The sequence below is a fragment of the Dendropsophus ebraccatus genome, chromosome 3 (genome assembly GCF_027789765.1).
Source record: "Dendropsophus ebraccatus isolate aDenEbr1 chromosome 3, aDenEbr1.pat, whole genome shotgun sequence".
NCBI lineage: Eukaryota > Metazoa > Chordata > Amphibia > Anura > Hylidae > Dendropsophus > Dendropsophus ebraccatus.
The window spans coordinates 32,597,562-32,609,561 of NC_091456.1; the positions used below are offsets into that span (position 1 = coordinate 32,597,562).

The window sequence follows — 12,000 nt, forward strand, 5'->3', positions numbered from 1 at the left end:
TCTCCTTTACTCCCAATACACATGAATGTTCTGGTATTCTCTATGGGGAGGGGTAAGCCGCAGCCAGACCACCTTGGCAGCGGTTTATCTCCCTGAGAACAAAGGTCTGGTTTGAGACACTCGTATATAGGCCATGTTGTCTCTTGCAGCCATCTAAGTTTGAAAAGTAAAATTTCTCTTAGAGGTAGAACTGCATGAAGTAAATATAATGAGATATGTGCTAATGGATATGGGTCAGTAACCTCGCATGATATGTCTTGCGACTTAATGTAGATTGTGACACCTGTCCGAGACAACTGGACGCCTAGAGATGACAAATGGGAACTTATGTTGACATGTTTATGGATCATAAGGCAAAAAAAGAATTTACTGTTAATTAGAAAATGTATAGTGGAGAATAGCTCAGTGATGTGAGTATAATAGATATTACATTTAAAAAAAAAAAAAAAAGTATAAAAACTGGTCCCTGATCGCGGGGAGCAGCAAATATTGTATTTCACCAACCTGCGCATACGTGCTATTGTACCTGTTACTCCTGTGTGTATCTGTTGTGTCGCACTCCTGAAATAAACTTTGCCGAATTGCTCGAGAAAAGCGCCATCCATCGATTTAATTGGGCAGTAAAATTCCATCATGCCCAAGCCCTATTTAAAAATCTCAGGTCTTGCAGTACTTATCAGCTGCTGTATGTCCTGCAGGAAGTGGTGTATTCTTTCCAGTCTGAAACAGTGCTCTCTGCTGCCACCTCTGTCCATGTCAGGAACTGTCCAGAGGGGCAGCAAATTCCCATAGAAAACTTTCCTGCTTTAGACCGAGGTGGCTGCAGAGAGCACTGTGTTAGACTGGAAAGAATACACCACAGGACATACAGCAGCTGATAAGTACTGGAAGACCTGAGATTTTTAAATAGAATTTATAAATCTATATAACTTTCTGACACAAGTTGAGTTGAAAACTTTTTTATCTCCATTTTTTGTCACTTTATTATTATTTGATGCACCAGGAAGTGCGCGGCTTTTAGAAGAGGAAAAAAAAAAAGTGTGTCTAATAGTATTAGAAATGCTACAATATAGTAGAACTACCTGTTCTAGTATTTATTATTATTAGATGACATGGTTTATTATGACTCTTTTTTTTTGTTTCAGGTAAAGCTGTTTGTAGCCTGAAGCAAATGTTATCACAGAATCCACCCACCCATTACTTATCATTGGGCAGGAGTGGAAATAAGTAGTGGGCTGATACCCCTGGAGGGGAGGCAGAAGGGTGGGGCGGGTAAACGTGATCCCCCCTACAGAGGCTGAGGGGATACTAGGCCCCTCAGATTAATACTCTTACTTGTGAGGCTATGTTCCCACACCGTTGAAATGACAGCCTTTTTATACTGGACAACAACCATGGCCGTTATTCATATAAAAATAGCTGTTGATTTAAAATAGTGGTCGTTACTTGCCGTTAAATGACTGTCATCCAATAAAAACGGACATTGTTTCAGTGGTGTATGAACATAGCCTTAATAGAGTCCCTGAACAATCCTAAAGGCGTATTTTGCCGATATTTGCTGCTACAGACGATAATCGTCTGGTGTAATAGTAGATCAGCCAACAAACGATGTTGGCTGATTTTTGTCAGTCGTTGTCTTTCAACATGTTAAAAGACAAACGACCTAGATAGCAACAATATGCTGCTATCTTCTATGGGCCGCCCGGACGATTTATTGATCACCTGTGCAGCCCCCTCTCAGCACCCCCAGGTACTCACCCACCCAGCGATCGTTTGCTCCTCTGCATTGCCCCGTGTATAGGGGCTTAAAGGGGTACTTTTTTGCTGGGACTTTTTTCCCGGTTCCAGCGGCGGGTCCCGCATTGTGGTGCTCCGATCCCCCGCTGCTTCCTGGTGTCTGACGCGGGCCTGAGACGATACGTCTCAGGTCCACTCAGCCAGGCAGTGACAGAGGCGGGATCTAAGCGGACTTGAAACGGATCCCGCCTCAGTCACTGACTGGCTGAGCGGACTTCACCGCGTCAGACACCAGGAAACGGCCGGGGACCAGAGTGCCGCGATGCGGGACCCACCGCTGGAACCGGGGAGGTGAGTGAACCTAGTTTCCCTCAGCCACCATCTCCCTGGTCCCAGGAAAAAATGCACCCCCCCCCCACTGGAGTACCCCTTTAATGTTTACTTATTAGGTGTCTTATTGTGATGAGGATAATAAGAACAACACCCATAACTATCCCTGGACATTAAAAAGTTGTGGTGTCACAACTTTTACCACCTGCCCACTGTTTCTATGATACAGAGCTAACAACATTGCTTCTGTAATTCCCATAGAGACGGACGGAGGTTTTAGGGCTGTAAGCTACGCTGTTTCCACAACTCCCAAGTTACAGAGCCAGCAGAGCATACTGCGCTAGGATATTGTATTTTGCTAAAGAATAATAGACTCAGCAAACCGACGCAGCGTTATGCATAGAGAGTCATGGAAGCTTGCATTACCAATATACACTTATTACGGGAAATGCTTATAAAGTGCTTTTTTTCCCTGCACTTACTACTGCATCAAGGCTTCATTTCCTGGATAAAATGGTGATGTCACGACCCGACTCCCAGGGCTGTATATTGGTAATTTGTATGACTATAAAAAACTTTTGCCAGACTTCTCCTTTAACTGTGATAACATCACACGTACAGTAAACTGAATATGGACCAGTTAGGGGAGGGGGGGTTCAGAGCAAAGACAGAGTGAACAGCTTATAAACAGCTTTATGTGTCTTCAGCAGAAAGCAGTTGTTCAGAACTGGGGGGAAGGAGACTAAAAAGATAATAAAGTATGGCATTAATTGTTAATCTCCGGGGGGAGGGGGGGGATTATTCACCATTTAAAGGGGTATTCCTGAGTGACTGCCTATCCTGAGGAACACATCCAAAAAAAAAAAAAAATGAAATCAACAATCAAAAATGTATTAAAACCTCAAGAGCCAGTGTGAAAAAAAATCTACAGGATTCTTTGTTCTGACAACCAGTATAAAAGCCAGCAGGTGAAAATGTTAGGTGGTCTTACCCAGGTCCCACTGGACATATGTTATTAATCTGCTCAATGCAAAGGACTCCAGGGAATCAATTCCCAATGCTGGGACCAGATGCCTACAGAAGTAGTGGCTTTGTGCAGGATCCATAGTGTACAGGATATGGTCTATGGCCATTTAAAGGTTAACAGAGGCAGCACTGGATTAACTCCAGCATTAGGGTCACGTGGAAGTGGATGATGGAAAACAGACCAGGACAAGACAGTCCCGAGCCTTTCCCTTTTAGGGTCCTGAATAATCTACTCGGCAGAGATGTCAGAAAGGGCAACGTCTTGTGGCTGGACAGTGTTCCTCCGCAGTTACCATAGACTGGGACTGCGCTGCCTTCCTATGGACCCGCTGCATTAGAATAAGCTCATAGAGAACACAGTGCCACTAGTGCAATAGCCAAATATCAGAGGATCACATGCAGTATTCCAACCTTACTTAATCTGCATTGTGTTAGAAAGATATCTGCAGACAATTTATGCATTGCAATTCCTGTAACTATCCATCAGCCAATTATTCATAATAAACCAATATTATTATAGAGTCTTAAAAGGCGTACTAAGTAGATTTTTTTTTTTTAAATTAAGGACTCTGCCACACTAGCGTTTTCTTTTTTTCTAACGGATTCGTCCATATTAATTAAACGGATGAGCATAAACTGATGAGCAGACTGATGCAAACTGATTCCAAAATGTTCATCTTTTTTTAATGGTCCGTTTGTATTTTGGCTTAAAAAAACTGACTTTTGTGCATCAGTCTGCATCCGTTTGCATCAGTCAGGATCCATTTTTCTATTAGTTTATTTTTCTGCTTTGGTTTCTTGCTGCTTCTGCGCATGCTCAGTGAAAAAACGGATATAAAAAAAACTGATGTGAATGGAAATACCTTCCGTTTTGGATCCCTCCTCATTGACTACAATGTAAAAAAAAAACAAAAAAAAAAAAAAACGGAAGTGCACTTTCCGTTCGTGACCCGTTTTTTTAAACGGAAAGAAAAATACTGCAAACACTTTTTTTCTCCACTCAAAAAAACGGATCTCGAAAGGATTGCATGCAAATGGAGCACAATTAGGGCCAACAGAGCACACTAATATATCATGGGAATCTATGGGGATTTTAACGGATCCGCCAGTTTCCGTTTTGCTTACTCCAAAACGGAAAAAGGTAGACGGAATGGTGCCAGATGGTCAAACGCTGATGTGAACGTAGCCCAACAGGTATTAGAAAGTAATACTTTAATTTAAATACAAAAAAAACAAAAAAACACTGAAACCTTCCGATACTTGTCAGCTGCCGTATGTCCTGCAGAATGTGGTGTATTCTTTTCAGTATGACACAGTGCTCTCTGCTGCCGCCTCCGTCCATGTCAGGAACGGTAGAGAGCAGTAGACTACAGAATTGCTTGATCATTAACGGGGTTGTTCAGAGAAAATTTTAAAACAACTGGTATCAAAAAGTTATATAGACTTGTAATTTACTTCTATTAAAAAATCTACAGTCTTCCCATACCTATTAGCTGATGTATGTCGTGCAGGAAATGTTGCTTTATTTTCAGTCTGACACAGTGCTCTCTGCTGACATCTCTGGCCGAGACAGGAACTCTGTCTCGGTTTTCTATGAATCCCAATAGAAAACCTCCCCTGCTCTTGACAGTTCCTGTCTCGGCCAGAGATGTCAGCAGAGAGCAGTGTGTCAGGCTGAAAAGAAAACACCATTTCCTGCAGGACATACAGCAGCTAATAAGTATGGGAAGACTTGAGATTTTTTTTATAGAAGTAAATGACAAATCTATATAACTTTCTGGCACCAGTTGCTTGAAAGAAAAAGATTTTCGCTGGACAACCCCTTTAAGGGGCTACTAACTGCATCAGCATTTGTCGGAGTAATCACCTCTCATATAAACAAGCTAACTGCAGGCAGACAAGATGGAAGTTCTCAAAAAGGACAAATGACAGGAATGACAAGATAAGTGATGATAAGTGAAATGACAAATAGGAACACCCATAAGACTATTGTCATATGTAAATGCCTTTTGAGCATAGTTTGCTATATACTGCCACTGAATGTTACCAATTTATGTTCACAAGAAAAAACGACCCTTAACCAACTGCGTAAGGTTAGAAGCATCATCCATCTGCAAGAACATGTCATTTGTCATTTGTCAGACAGCACAGTAAGGCACAGGCAGAATATAACCTGCAGCGGTCTGGAAGAAGGATTTCATATCACTGGGGCCCCATACCCTCAGGTACAACATTCAGGGACGACTACCAGAACAAGTATAACACAATGTCTAGGTGTGTGCATCAAAGAGAGCAGCGAGGGGAAAAGAGAAAATATATTCAGCAGAGGTGTACTATATAGCAATGAGATGAGAGGACGGGGGACATGGCGTGTACGAGCTCATCCTTACACTATTATTCCCTGCATTTAGCAGAGAACACATGGTATCCAGCATTGTGCCTGGAGTGACTCGATAGGAGAAGTGCAGCCATTTACATGGAGAAATTTACTGCTCTACTTCCCTTCATTAAAAGTAGCACTAAAAACCAGGACTATTAGTGAGGCACAGCGAGGAAGGTACGGCACACGCTTCATCATCATGGATCCCAATGGTTATAATACATAACTATTCTAGAAAACAGCAGACACACATAATGCTGTATCATAGGTTTCAAGGTGAAGATAAAGAAGAGCTAGTCCTTAAAGGGAACCTGTCATCATGACAATGCTACCTAAGCTATCGGCACCATGTTAAAGAGCAGGAGGAACGGAGCAGATTGATATATATCTTTATGGGAAAAGATTCTGCATAACATGTAATTTATTGATTGAAATCTCTGATGTTTCGATGCTAAAGAGTCCAGTCCATTGAGTGACCCCGCCCACTGGACTCCTTATCACAGAATGACCAGGGATATTAACCCCTTCCCGTCAATCCATATATATACAATCCTACTACACATACCCCGTGCAGTAGGAATGTATATGTACATTCCTGACTTCAGGGGCTTACTGATGTGTGCCGGACCACTGCAGTGAGAGCGGTCCCGCACACATCAGTGTCTGTGGCCGCAGGTAATTAGAGGCAGCTGCGATCCTGCAGCTGCATCTCATTAACCCCTTAAACACCCCAATCTATAGTGATCGCAGCGTTTAAGGTACTCAGTGACAGATGGGCGGGGGTAAGCCTCCTATCTCCGTCCTGTCTGAGCATAGATCAGTAAATGCAATCTAATGATTGCATGTTTTACAGTGGAAAAAAAAGTGTAATAAAAAAAGTTTTTTAAAGGATTAAAAAAAAAACCTTATAAACCCCCCCTCCCAATAAAAGTTTAAAATACCCCCTTTCCCATTATAAAAATAAAAATATGAAAAAATAACATACATATTATATATCGTAGTATGCAGAATTGTCAAATCTATTAAAATATAACATTATTGTTCCTGCACGGTGAACGGTGTAAACGAAACACACACACACACACACACACACACACACACCAGGATTGATGATTTTATTAAATTATATATCAGAAAAGAAAAAAAATAATAAAAAGCAATCAAAATTTTTCTGTTACACAGACCTTAATAAAAACTAGATATTATGGTGCAAACAATGGCACCCCAACCAGCCCTGTAGGTGGAAAAATAAAAGCGCTACGGAGGAAGATTGCATTAATCTGACCTGGACATCCGGGCATCAAATGGCTCGGTCTTGAAGGGGTTAATCAACATATTACAAGTTATACTGAATCTTTTTCCACAAAGATTGATTGTGATAGATGAAATAACATTGTCTTGGTAAAACGTTCCCTTTAAAGATGTCATATATAGAAAAAAAGTTACATGTAAGAGGTGGCATGTATGTATGTATGTATGTACGTCCAGTATGTATGTATGTCTTTTCTACCACTCTTTGAGGACTGCACCCATAGAAGTCTATAGACCCTACTGTACTTCCATATGCCTACAATACCATATGGGGGAGCCATGTTTAATCCAAAGTCATATTACAGGAGTATTAATCTATAGAATCCCCTAGAGGATTTATCAGTGTGATATGGCAATGTATGGAGCACCACAGTGTGACCAAAGGGATACATCTTCATACCAGAGATAAATGTGTCCTCCTATGTGCTACAATACTAACCTGCACCCTGGTTTTACAATTTCGCTGTTCATACATCACTTTAGCATTATGGGCACAATGGGATTTGGAATAACACTATCTCATTAAAGAGGAACTACACTTAAATTGTTTTCCTTTCAAATCATCTGGTGTCAGATAGTTATATAGATTTGTAATTTACTTTTATTTAAAAATCTTAAGTCTTCCAGCGTTATCAGCTGCTGCATGTCCTGCAGGACCTGGTGTATTCTTTCCAATCTGACATAGTGCTCTCTGCTGCCACCTCTGTCCAAGATGAGAACCGTCAGGAAAGGTTTTCTATGGGATTTAGAAAGGTCCTGTCACTGACAGGGGTAGCAGCAGAGAATACTGTTGGTCTAGAAAGAATACACTACTTCCCGCAGGACATACAGCAGCTAATAAGTACTGGAAGACTTGAGATTTTTTTTAATAGAAGTAAATTACAAATTTATATAACTTTCTGATACCAGTGGATCTGAAAGGAAGCCAATTTCACCATAGACTCCCTTTAATATAATTTTGATGCTATGGCTTTGATCATATGGCTTCCACACATAGACAGGGCAACAGTTGTGTTCTGGATCTGTAGTACAAAGAATGAATGGCACATGACCACAGACATTTGGCTTCTGTTTTAACAGCTAGAATAGCAGCACAGTTATCATTTGCATTGAGATTATTATATTAGAGGCCCAGACGAAAACTATTGTAGGTGATGTGGGGTCCTTATATACTGTAAAAGGTCCTCCAGAAGGTTGTGGGGTCCGTTATGAGAGCTTCCCGGCTAGGAGGTTGATGTAAAGGCAAAAAAGTATACATTTATTTTAATGAAATTATATTACAATGTAATATAACTTTATTAAAGCAATATATTTTTTTAAAAATGACTCTCCAGAGTACCCCTTTAATACATGACTTTCATTCTGCTCTGGTGAAATCCCATTTGTAGACATGAATCTGGCCTCCCTCTTAGTAGGGCTAGGTTCACACTACGGTCTAGCATTCGTTTCAGTATATTTAATTTTAACATACAGAAAAATGTGGTCAACCACGTCTCTGTGTAAAAAAAAAAAAAAAAAAACATGGATCAGTTTCAAATGTTTTCTTGCACAATGACGGCCACTGTTATGAAAGGTGGCCGTAATTTTTATATTGTGTGCACCTAGTCTTAATCTTTTTTTTTTTTTCCTTAAAGGGGTTATCCAGCACTACAAAAACATGGCCACTTTCCTCCAGAGACAGCCCCACTCTTGTCTCCAGTTTGGGCAGGGTTTTGCTGCTCAGTTCCACTGAAGTGAATGAAGCTTAAAGGGGTTATCCAGCGCTACAAAACATGTCCACTTTTCCCCCTACTGTTGTCTCCAGTTCAGACGCAGTTTGCAATTAAGCTCCATTTACTTCAATGGAACCGAGTTTCAAAACCCCGCCCAAACTGGAGACAACAGTAGGGGGAAAGTGGCCATGTTTTTGTAGCGCTGGATAACCCCTTTAACAATGTAAGTAAATGGAAAATGGATCCTGAAGTATAGCATACAACAGCATCCATTTTTTTGTTGTTGTAGATTTTTGTAACTTTAGAATTTGGACAGAAAATAAAATCCTCGAAAAAATAAATTTCTTCCTGACAAATTTATTATTACATAAAGATTTAGCCCTCTTCCCTCTGAATAAGATGTGTTGTATGAACACACAGACAGATCATTGAGAGTCTATAAAACTATAACTAAACAAGGTGGGCGCCTGAGTGTATAGATGACATCTAAGGAGAGTATGAGGGAGCGAGGAGTGCCGCGTAATCCTAATACTGCATAGTATTAGTAGGAATTGAGCTCAAGCTGCTTGCTGTGTCGCCCTCGTAATGAGGACGAATGAAGAGTAAAAAGCCAAGCAGAACCAGAACGAGTCTATAAGGGATTATCCATGAGACATAGAGAGAAGGGAAGAAAAATCAATCATCTTCTCAAGAGAGGGAACTAAGCAGACAAGACAGTTTTCCTATTAATGGAATGGCCCACAAAGATCAGAACACTTACGGCAGATTGAACAGTAACAGTGAGTACTTACATTACTCTGCATTTCTGTACAACCACATGTTAAAGACAGTGACCTAGCGTTCAGCCGGAACACAACACTTTATTTAAAGGGGTAAACAAATTTTTTTCAAATCAACTGTTGTCAATTACTTCGATTTAAAAATCTCAAGTCTTCCAGTACTTATCAGCTGCTGTGTATCCTGTGGGAAGTGGTGTATTCTTTCTAGTGTGACACAGTGCTCTCTGCTGCCACCTCTGTCTGTGGCAGGAATTGTCCAAAGCAGGAAACGTTTTCTATGGGGATCTGCTACTGCTCTAGACCGTTCCTGACATGGACAAAGGTGGCAGCAGAGAGCACTGTGTCAGACTGAAAAGAATACACCACTTCCTGCAGGGCATACAGCAGCTGATAAGTACTGGAAGACTGGAGATTTTTAAACAGGAGTAAATCACACATACATATATATTATATTATGTATACATACATATATCTTTCTCCCCATTTTACGACAGAGTACCTCTTAAACCTTTTGGGGAGTTTTGGGCTCTAATGCCCAGCACAGAATTTCACCTTTTGCAGAGCTGGGCCCACACTAGTGTAATACAAACACATTTGTGCAGCTCTTTTAAAGAGACTCTGTACCCACAATCTGACCCCCCCCCCCCCCCCAAACCACTTGTACGGTCAGATAGCTGCTTTTAATCCAAGATCTGTCCTGGGATTGTCGGCAGGTGATGCAGTTATTGTCCTAAAAAACAACTTTTAAAAATGTTCCAGTGGCATTCCTAATGCTGAAGAGGGTGGGGAGGAGGGACGGAGGGGTGGTGCAAAGTTAGGGCACAGATACTCCAAGCCCCGGCCGCTGGGCATGAGGCTGCAAGTTTAAAAGTTGTTTTTTAGGACAATAACTATCACCTACCGAACGGACCCCAGGACAGATCTTGGATTAAAAGCAGCTATCTGATGGTACAAGCGGTTTGGGGGGGTCAGAATGTGGGTACAGAGTCACTTTAAAGCTACGAGTGCCAGCCAAACCTTGGGTCTGATGACCCGAACTTTTCTCTCAGTCTATCAGACACAGCAAGGTTGAATTTGTGCACATGGTGTAATGTTTGACATCAAGAACTAACGCCTGCGTACAGGGGTGATAACTAGAGATGGACAAACCCAAGTGTGCCGCTGCCTGAAGAAGTTCGATTCACCCCTAGGGAGTCCTGCAAAACAACCTATGGCTGTAGCCACATTTTCCAGGACTCCCTATGACTGAGATTCATTACTTTCTGCATGATGGGAACGGAATAAAGCCGGAGCACCTGATGTCCATCCAGGATGACAACATTGTGCGTGGGCTCGGAGAGGTGTGCAATCATTCAGTGGCTATAAGGGCTTTTTATTTTATCTGTTTATTTATATCTATATACTCAATTTACCCATTTTTGATTTTTATTATATTTATTCATTCATTTGTGCCAAATCCAGCATGTAAAATAATAGGCTTCTGGCAGAGGGACCAGTCCTCGCCAGTTACATTACATGGTGTGGGCGGGAAGGGATTAAGGGGATGTAGATAGATTATTAACATACAATAGGTCACATGGATTATTTTATTGATACACTGATTTCTTTGTAAATCCAAATATGTCGACGTGGTAAACACATTCTGCTTGTTACACAGACCCAGTGGGAGAAATCAATATCAAGGCAGTAAGAAGATGTAGGACTGTACCAGCTGGAAAACTGAGTTTATTGCTTACATACAGTATTTGTAGGGGAATTCCACTCAAACATAGCTTTTCATATGTTGCTGCCCATGGTGAGACTAACAATTCATTTCATATGTGTTGTTATCTATTCAATCTCCTTCCCCCCAGTTCTCAGCTGCTGCTTTCTGCTAAAGACACAAAAAACAGCGTATGAGCTTCTCTCTCCATCTCCTCCTCCTGCCCCTCCCTTTCGAGACAGCTGATATAACAAGTCCCTGACAGGCTTTATCTGCAACTTTGTAGCTTCTTTGAAATTCTGGGAGGTGTAATCTGAGTTCAAAATGCAGATAGGGACTTCTTTTCATGAGCCGTCTGAAATGAAATTTTAGTCTCACCATGGGCAGCAACATATGAAAAGCGAACAATTAATTCCATATGAGTTATTATCAATTCAGTCTCCTTCCCCCACAGTTCTGACTGTGTGTGAGCTTTTCGCTCTGTCTCCCCCTCCTCCTGTCTCTTTTCTAAAATGGCAAATGTAAACAAGTTCCTATGTGCAACTTGAAATCAGATTAACCCTCCCAGAATTACAAAACTGCTACAAAGTTGCAGATAACATCTGCCAGGGACTTGTTTATATCAGCTGTTTCAGAGGGGAGGGTGCAGGAGGAGAGAAAAGTTCACACACAGTTTATATGTCTTCAGCAGAAAGCAGCAGCTGAGAACTGGGGGAAGGAGACTGAATAAATAACAAGTATGGAAGGAATTGTTAGTCTCCCCATCGGCAGCAACATATGAAAAGTTATGTTTGAGTGGACTATCCCTTTAAGTACCTTCTTGTTCTGTGGGGTCAGATGGTATATCACATGATCCCTCTCTGCCGGGAATCACTGCATTTTTTTATGTTGGCTTTACCTGTAATAGAAGACTCTTAAGGTGATGGATCTTAGAACATATAGTTCCAGGACAGCGACACAATCTTCATTAGAATGGAGGACGTGTAAGTACTGTAATACACACTGCCCGCTGCCAGAGCACAT

At 41.3% G+C, this 12,000-nt stretch overlaps 1 protein-coding gene across 4 annotated transcripts in view; it reads right to left on the reverse strand.

The window, feature by feature from the left end:
* GRK3 (G protein-coupled receptor kinase 3) overlaps nt 1-12,000 on the reverse strand; it is a 223,985-nt gene that overhangs the window by 111,757 nt on the left and 100,228 nt on the right. The gene's annotated exons all lie outside the window — the stretch shown is intronic.